This window comes from Anabrus simplex, chromosome 3 (genome assembly GCF_040414725.1).
Source record: "Anabrus simplex isolate iqAnaSimp1 chromosome 3, ASM4041472v1, whole genome shotgun sequence".
In the NCBI taxonomy this organism is placed as follows: domain Eukaryota; kingdom Metazoa; phylum Arthropoda; class Insecta; order Orthoptera; family Tettigoniidae; genus Anabrus; species Anabrus simplex.
The window spans coordinates 203,366,577-203,376,180 of record NC_090267.1 but is presented as its reverse complement, the minus strand read 5'-3'; the positions used below and the strand labels follow the sequence as shown (position 1 = coordinate 203,376,180).

The window sequence follows — 9,604 nt, the reverse complement described above, 5'->3', positions numbered from 1 at the left end:
TTGTTGCCGTTTCGGTAAATGTACCACTTTTCAAACTTCGTGACAGAGCCGGGAATCGAACCCGGTTCTCCAGGGTAGGCAGCTAATCACACTAACCACTTCACGACACAGGCGGACTTAGCATTGTTCTCCTTTCTTCTGTCTTAATCTGTTTACCATCGAGGGTCGGTATTTCCCTCGGACATAGCGAGCGATCCAGCCTCTACCACCTGGAGTTCAGTGTCCTGCAGCGTGAGACAACGGGTCAGGTGATAAAACTGGGGAGAAGGACCAGTACCTCGCCCAGGCGGCGTCACCTGCTATGCTGAACAGGGGCCTTGTTGAGGGATGGGAAGATTGGAAGAATGAGACATGGATGAAGGAAGGAAGCGGCCGTGGCTTAATGTCCATTACCATCCCGGCTTTTCCTGGAGGAGATGTGGGAAACCACGGAAATTCACTTCCAGGATGGCTGAGGTGGGAATCGAACAAACCTCTACTCAGTTGACCTCCCGAGCTGAGTGGACCCAGATCCAGCTCTCGTACCACTTTCCAAATTTTGTGGCAGAGCCGGGAATACAAACCGGACCTGCGGGGTTGGCAGCTAATCACACTAACCACTACTGTATACCACAGAGACGGACAAGTATTGTTCTTGCCAATAGCTATCCCACGCGCACTTGATGACGTCGTCATTTTGTCTTCAGTGAGTGGATCCTAATTACCGCACAGGGTTCCAAGGTGTAATGGTTAGCACTCCGGACTTTGAATCCTGTGATTCGAGTTCAAATCACGGTGACGCCGGATTTTGAAATCGGAATGAAAGTGTTCTGTCGCTGACGTATGTCCAATGAATAAACTCAGACGACCCTAACATTACATAGGGGCACGAAATCCACATAGGTCGATGCCCCGAACAAGAAGCATAAAATAAAAATAAAATAGGCATTACGTAGTGGATTGATAGGACAAAGCTGAGGTGCTTGCTGGGAGGTACGGTGAAATGCTCTTTGCACATTTAGCGAAAAACTCCCAAATACGTACATACAACGTACTCTATACCAACCACGTTCAGATATTTAGCATTTCTTTGTTTTTGGAAATATTATTTGACCCAGTCATTGGACCAGGCAAAGATGGTCGCATCGACTCCCTGCGTAGAGAGGGGATGGAGCGACGTAAGCTCTTGGTTGGCACCATTCCCATGAAAGTATGTTTAGAGAGGTACTGTGAGACCTCATATGTTTGACGGAGTTTTGCTGCGTGTGGTTCCATGGTGTAATGGTTAGCACTCTGGACTCTGAATCCAGCGATCCGAGTTCAAATCTCGGTGGGACCTACAATTTTAATTTTCGACGAACAGTTCCACGTGACTTAATTTGTCTGATAGAAAACGAGAGAATCACTGAAACACCTCGGCAGTCACTTCGGAGAACTATATAGCACCCCTTGATGTAAATTTATATACTAATCATTTCGAAGTGTGGCCAACAGGTTAGCATGCTGGCCTTTGGTTGAAGGGGTCACGTCGCATTTTGACATTTATTTTTTCTTTCTTTGTTAATCTGCCTAACTTCCAGGGTTGGCTATTCCCTCGGACTCAGCGAAGGATCTCTCCTCTACCGCCTAAAGGGCAGTGACCTGGAGCGTGAGACATTGGGTCGGGGGATACAACTGTGGAGGATGACCCGTACCTCGCCCAGGCGGCCTCACCTGCTATGCTGAACAGGGGCCTTGTTGGAGCATTTGCCTGGAGGAGGTGTGGGAAACCACGAAAAACCACTTCCAGGATGGCTGAGGTGGGAATCGAACCCACCTCTACTCATTTGACCTCCCGAGGCTGAGTGGACCCCATTCCAACCCTCATACCACTTTTCAAATTTCGTGGCAGAGCCAGGAATCGAACCCGGACCTCCAGGGGTGGCAGCTAATCACACTAACAACTACACGACACAGGCGGACTTAGCATTGTTCTCCTTTCTTCTGTCTTAATCTGTTTACCATCGAGGGTCAGTATTTCCCTCGGACATAGCGAGCGATCCAGCCTCTACCACCTGGAGTTCAGTGTCCTGGAGCGTGAGACAACGGGTCGGGTGATAAAACTGGGGAGAAAGACCAGTACCTCGCCCAGGCGGCTTCACCTGCTATGCTGAACAGGGGCCTTGTTGAGGGATGGGAAAATTGGAAAAATGAGACATGGATGAAGGAAGGAAGCGGCCGTGGCTTAATGTCCATTACCATCCCGGCATTTTCCTGGAGGAGATGTGGGAAACCACGGAAATTCACTTCCAGGATGGCTGAGGTGGGAATCGAACAAACCTCTACTCAGTTGACCTCCCGAGCTGAGTGGACCCAGAACCAGCTCTCGTACCACTTTCCAAATTTTGTGGCAGAGCCGGGAATACAAACCGGACCTGCGGGGTTGGCAGCTAATCACACTAACCACTACTGTATACCACAGAGGCGGACAAGTATTGTTCTTGCCAATAGCTATCCCACGCGCACTTGATGACGTCGTCATTTTGTCTTCAGTGAGTGGATCCTAATTACAGCACAGGGTTCCATGGTGTAACTGTTAGCACTCTGGACTTTGAATCCAATGATTCGAGTTCAAATCACGGTGACGCTGGATTTTTAAATCGGAATGAAGGTGTTCTGTCGCTGACGTATGTCCAATGAATAAACTCAGACGACCCTAAAGCTACTCGTCCACGATGCAACTAAAATGGCATGCAACTTCGATTTGAGCAAGAAAAGTTGAGTGGCTTCGTGTAAACAGTCACGCAATTCGAAAAGTTGCACGCGCCACTCGAATTCTGCGCAACTTCCAAGTTGCGTGCAAAGTCAAAAGTGGTATCGTGTACACAGCGGAAGAGAGGAAGTTGCGCCATCTGAAAGTGTCGTGGAAAGTTTAGATCATTTTTGTGGCGCAACTTTCTCATGTGGCCGTCTGCTGTGACATTATACTGATGTTTGAGAGGTTCACACTCGGGAATAAATTAACGTAAGTACGTACCTGTATATCCTTTATTGTAAATGAAATATAACATACCCATCTTAGTAATAATTGCATAATTTAGGTAAGTTCTTTTACAGGTTACAGTGTCTCAGAACACGAAATGAACGAGGGAGATGACGAGAAAGCTGATATATTGAAACACAAGAATATTTATGGAAGGTTGAGGCAACGGACTGCAGAAATAAACAAAAACGGCAGAGAGCGTTCATCACGCTGTAAACAGCATCACAAACTTCAGATATTACACGTGAAATAGAGCATATCGGTATCAATGACTGATAACTGTCACCTGTAACAAAACAAAATGTAAGAAATTACAATAAGCTAAAAGAAATTATTCCTTATGTGTACTGTATAAAATTCATATTTTTAAAAAATCGGCTTACCTGTTGATAAATATCTCAATGTCAACACAAGGCGTTCCGTTGGTGATATTCATTTTCTCTTTAGCGTGTCTTTCTTTTGTATCAAACGCGCTGCTCTTCTCAGCAGATGTTCAAAATCAGTAGCTGACTTTGGCAGGATATTCTTGCAGAAGACTTGGTCTCCCATGTACAATTCCTGTAGCAAGTTATTAACAACACCACAATGTTCACGACCTAAAATCCGTTTCCTCATCCTACATTTCCGTTTCGCACTTTCTCGTCTTTATTTTCGTCACCATAATAAAATCAGCGATAAGAAAGCCGCCGATAACACCTCGCCAGAAGACATGCTTGCTACTATCAACACTCACATCCGCTAGAACAGCTGACTAGGAAAGTTGCATGCGAGAAAACTTGCGCCACTTAAACAGCGTGGTGTAAACACTCGGTGCAACATTTCCTTGGGCGCGCAAGTTTTCGTGTTGCGCAACAAGAAAAAAGGCAAACTTGCGTGCTGTGTGTAAACAGTGCCTGCCATTTTTCTTGCGCCACACAAAAGTGGCATGCAAGTTTTGTTGCATCGTGGACGAGTACCTTAAAGCTACTCGTCCACGATGCAACTAAAATGGCATGCAACTTCGATTTGAGCAAGAAAAGTTGAGTGGCTTCGTGTAAACAGTCATGCAATTCGAAAAGTTGCACGCGCCACTCGAATTCTGCGCAACTTCGAAGTTGCGTACAAAGTCAAAAGTGGCATCGTGTACACAGCGGAAGAGAGGAAGTTGCTCCATCTGAAAGTGGCGTGAAAAGTTTAGATCATTTTTGTGGCGCAACTTTCTCACGTGGCCGTCTGCTGTGACATTATACTGATGTTTGAGAGGTTCACACTCGGGAATAAATTAACGTAAGTACGTACCTGTATATCCTTTATTGTAAATGAAATATAACATGCCTCAAAATAGATACCCATCTTAGTAATAATTGCATAATTTACGTAAGTTCATTTATAGGTTACAATGTCTCAGAACACGAAATGAACGAGGGAGATGACGAGAAAGCTGATATATTTAGATGAAACACAAGAATGTTTATGGAAGGTTGAGGCAACGGACTACAGAAATAAACAAAAACGGCAGAGAGCGTTCATCACGCTGTAAACAGCATCACAAACTTCAGATATTACACGTGAAATAGCGCATGTCGGTATCAATGACTGATAACTGTCACCTGTAACAAAGCAAAATGTAGGAAATTACAATAAGCTAAAAGAAATGATTCCTTATGTGTACTGTATAAAATCCATATTTTTAAAAATCGGCTTACCTGTTGCTAAATATCTCAATGTCAACACAAGGCGTTCCGTTGGTGATATTCATTTTCTCATTAGCGTGTCTTTCTTTTGTATCAACCGCGCTGCTCTTCTCAGCAGATATTAAAAATCAGTTGCTGACTTTCGCAGGATATTCTTGCAGAAGACTTGGTCTCCCATGTACAATTCCTGTAGCAAATTATTAACAACACCACAATATTCACGACCGAAAATCCGTTTCCTCATCCAACATTTCCGTTTCGCTCTTTCTCGTCTTTACTTTCGTCGCCATAATAAAATCAGCGATAAGCAAGCCGCCGATAACACCACGCCAGAAGACATGCTTGCTAATATCAACACTCACATCCGCTAGAACAGCTGACTAGGAAAGTTGCATGCGAGAAAACTTGCGCCACTTAAATAGCGTGGTGAAAACACTCGGTGCAACATTTCCTTGGGCGCGCAAGTTTTCGTGTTGCGCAACAAGAAAAAAAGGCAAACTTGCGTGCTGTGTGTAAACAGTGCCTGCCATGTTTCTTGCGCAACACAAAAGTGGCATGCAAGTTTTGTTGCATCGTGGACGAGTACCTTAACATTATATAGGGGCACAAAATCCACATGGGTCGATGCCCCGAACAAGAAGCATAAAATAAAAATAAAATAGGCATTACGTAGTGGATTGATAGGACAAAGCTGAGGTGCTTGTTGGGAGGTACGGTGAAATGCTCTTTGCACATTTAGCGGAAAACTCCCAAATACGTACATACAACGTACTCTATACCAACCACGTTCAGATATTTAGCATTTCTTTGTTTTTGGAAATATTATTTGACCCAGTCATTGGACCAGGCAAAGATGGTCGCATCGACTCCCTGCGTAGAGAGGGGATGGAGCGACGTAAGCTCTTGGTTGGCACCATTCCCATGAAAGTATGTTTAGAGAGGTACTGTGAGACCTCATATGTTTGACGGAGTTTTGCTGCGTGTGGTTCCATGGTGTAATGGTTAGCACTCTGGACTCTGAATCCAGCGATCCGAGTTCAAATCTCGGTGGGACCTACAGTTTTTATTTTCGACGAACAGTTCCACGTGACTTAACTTGTCTGATAGAAAACGAGAGAATCACTGAAACACCTCGGCAGTCACTTCGGAGGACTATATAGCACCCCTTGATGTAAATTTATATACTAACCATTTCGAAGTGTGGCCAACAGGTTAGCATGCCGGCCTTTGGTTGAAGGGGTCACGTCGGGTCGCGCATTTTGACATTTATTTTTTCTTTCTTTTTTTAATCTGCTTATCTTCCAGGGTTGGCTATTCCCTCGGACTCAGCAAAGGATCTCCTCTACCGCCTAAAGGGCAGTGACCTGGAGCGTGAGACATTGGGTCGGGGGATACAACTGTGGAGGATGACCCGTACCTCGCCCAGGCGGCCTCACCTGCTATGCTGAACAGGGGCCTGGTTGGAGCATTTGCCTGGAGGAGGTGTGGGAAACCACGAAAAACCACTTCCAGGATGGCTGAGGTGGGAATCGAACCCACCTCTACTCATTTGACCTCCCGAGGCTGAGTGGACCCCGTTCCAGCCCTCATACCACTTTTCAAATTTCGTGGCAGAGCCGGGAATCGAACCCGGACCTCCAGGGGTGGCAGCTAATCACACTAACCACTACCCACAGAGGCGGACACGTACAAATCTCTTTTTTTAATTTTTGGAAGTATTATTCGGTTAGTTTACTGCGTAGCTTTGGATTCTCCCTCGGACTCAGCGAGGTATCCAACCTCTACCGCCTGAAGGGCAGTAGCCTGGAGCGTGAAATGACTGGGTAGTAGAGCTTGTGCCTCTCTAACGCGGCCTCACCTACTGTTTTGAACAAAGGCCTTGTGGGGGGAAGGGAAAGGCAAGGAAGAGGTAAGGAAGCGGCATTGGAGGCATTTGCCTTGAGCAAAGAGGGAAACCACGGAAAATCACTTCAAGGATGGCAAAGGTGCGAATCTAACCCCATCTACTCGGTTGACTTCCTGAGGCTGAGTTGATGCCCTTTCAGTCCTCGTGCCACTTTTCAAATTTCGTGGTAGAGCCGGGAATCGAACCAGAGCCTCCAGGGGAGGCGGCTAATCACACTAACCACTATATCACACAGGCGGACTTAGCGTTGTTCTTCTTTCTTCTTTTTTTTTTCTTAATCCGTTTACAATCAAGGTCAGTTTTTCCCTCGTTCTTAGCGAAGTATCTAGCCTCTACCGCCTGAAGGGCAGTGTCCTGAAGCGTGATACTTTGGGTCGGGTAATAAAACTGGGGAGAATGGCCAGTACCTCGCCCAGGCGGCTTCACCTGCTATGCTGAACAGGGGCCTAGTTGGGGGATGAGAAGATTGGAAGGGAGAGATATTGAAGAGGGAAGGAAGCGGCCGTGGCCTAAAGTTAGGTACCATCCCGGCATTAGCCTGGAGGAGAAGTGGCAAACGACGGAAAACCACTTCCAGGATGGCTGAGGTAGGAATCGAACACACCTCGACTAAGTTGACATCCCGTGGCTGAGCGGAACCTGTTCTAGCCCTCGTACCACTTTCCAAATGTTGTGGCAGAGCCAGTAATCCAACCCGGGCCTGCGGGTGTGGCGGCTTTTCACACCAACCACTATACCACCGATGCGGACAAGTATTGTCTTTGCCAATAGCTATCCCACGCGCACTTGATGACGTCGTCATTTTGTCTTCAGTGAGTGAAGCCTGCATTGCGTATACGGTCCCATGGTGTAATGGTTAGCACTCTGGACTCTGAATCCAGCGATCCGAGTTCAAATCTCGGTGGGGCCTAGCATATTAAATCCAGACGAAGATTGTCTGCCTCTGACGTATGTCGTCATGTATAAACTCAGACGACCCTAAAATTACATACTGGATTGAACCGACTGAACTGAGGTGCTTGCTGGGGGGGGGGGGGGGGTACAGTATATTGCTCTTCGAGGAATCGCACATTTAGCAGAAGACTCCCAAATAAGTACAGTATTACCTAGTCCTAGTGTATACCAACCGCGTTGAGATCTTTAGCATTATTATATTTTTGGAAATATTATTTAGTTTACTGTGCAGGTTTGTATTCTCCCTCGGACTCAGCGAGGGAACCAACCTCTACCGCCTTAAAGGCAGTATCGTGGAGCGTGATATAACCGAGTAGGAGGACGAGTTACTCTCAAAGGCAGCGTCACCTGCTATGCTGAACAAAGGCCTTGTGAGAGGATGTGAAGTATGGAAAGGAACGAAGCGGCCATAGGGAGCATTTGAGTGGAGAAATGTGGGTAACGAAGGAAAATCACTCAAGGATGGCTAAGGTGCGAATCTAAACCCCTCTACTTGGTTGACTTCCTGAAGCTGAATTGATGCAGTTTCAGTCCTCGTTCCACATTTCAAATTTCGTGGCAGAGCCGGGAATCGAACACGTGCCTCCACGGATGGCAGCTAATCACACTAACCACTACACCTCAAAGGCGGCTGAACCACTTTATGTTCAACTAGCTGTTGCCCGCGGCTATGCTCGCGTGGATTTCGTACTTTGATAAAGGTAATCATTCCTCGCTACTGCACTAAGAGATTTTCTGAAACTTCCTAAGGCACAAAAACTTATCGGAAAACGTTTTGAAAACCGCGTGTGACATTGGATCTTGTGACATGGAACTGTCCCTGTGAGAAACAGCCCACTCTCAAGTCAAAAAATAATACATTCTTTTAGGAAACTCCAAATAACAATTTCCATGTCTGTAACATCAGTTTTATAAGTTTCCCCATAAAAATAATTCAACCCAGTCTTAATTTTTTCTTCACACCCCTCCTCCCATTTCTTAAGTGAATCTGCCGAAAAAAAGAATATGCGTGTGTCTTTATTTTCAAATAAGATTCCAGTACCAATTTTCACGTCTATAACATCTTAATTTTTTGAGATATACGTATCCTCATAAAACGAATTCAACTTCTTTTTTAGTTATTTTCACGCACCCCCTTAAGTGGATTTTCCTAAAACAAAAGAACATATCTTTCGTTTTTTAACGGAGATTCTAAGTACCAATTTTGACGCCTGCGACCTTCAGTTTTGAGATAGGCTACAATTACCCTCACTTTTTCACATCTAATACGCAGCTATATTCTTCAAACTGGGCAGACCTATCAAAGTTGGTCTTATGACATGAAAGAACAGTACATCTCCATCGCCGCATGTTGGGTTGCTATTTCCAAAGTACAGGCACAGTTATGATCCTCCTAGCAAGAAATGTACTTTATAAAGCTTGGTGGCGTGTTCCCATCCTCCTATGTACAGCATTTCTCACCGGACTATCAAGATATAGCGTAAACTGTCCCGCTCCATGGCTTAGATGATTAGCCATTTGATCACAGGGGTCCCGGGTTCGATACCCGGCAGGGTCGAGAATTTTAACCATCATTGGTTAATTTCGCTGGCACTGGAGCTGGGTGTATGTGTTGTCGTCATCATCATTGCATCCTCATCACGACTCGCAGGTCGCCTACGGGAGCCAAATCATAAGACCTGCACCTGGCGAGCCAAATGTGTCTTCGGACACTCCCGGCACAAAAAGCCATACGCCATTTCATTTCATTTAGCATAAACTGTTGTCGCCTAGCGACAGTCTGTCGATCAAGTCGATCCGATCTTGGTGCGGGTTTGCAATTAAATTAATTGCATAAAATTACTCATTACAAAAATACTACCCATCGGATTTCGTTCAAATGAATTCCTAATCCCTCCCAAGAGTAATAAGAAAACATTGTGACATTTCGGTCTAGTAGGTTTTTAGTCCATTTGTGACACACAAACAAACATTCATTTATTTGTATATACTAGAACATATAACTCCGTTGAAGAGTAGAACAGTTAGGTACGTAGATTATAGATATAGCATATAATAATTTTATCGTAA

At 45.3% G+C, this 9,604-nt stretch overlaps 3 non-coding genes across 3 annotated transcripts; all 3 read left to right on the top strand.

Annotated features, from left to right (window-relative positions):
* Window positions 1-1,246: 1,246 nt before the first annotated feature.
* Window positions 1,247-1,318, top strand: TRNAQ-CUG (transfer RNA glutamine (anticodon CUG)). Its single transcript has one exon. It is a non-coding gene; the product is annotated as a tRNA-Gln (tRNA).
* A 4,340-nt stretch (window positions 1,319-5,658) lies between these two features.
* On the top strand, window positions 5,659-5,730 carry TRNAQ-CUG (transfer RNA glutamine (anticodon CUG)). Its single transcript has one exon. It is a non-coding gene; the product is annotated as a tRNA-Gln (tRNA).
* A 1,688-nt stretch (window positions 5,731-7,418) lies between these two features.
* TRNAQ-CUG (transfer RNA glutamine (anticodon CUG)) lies at window positions 7,419-7,490 on the top strand. Its single transcript has one exon. It is a non-coding gene; the product is annotated as a tRNA-Gln (tRNA).
* Window positions 7,491-9,604: the final 2,114 nt, after the last annotated feature.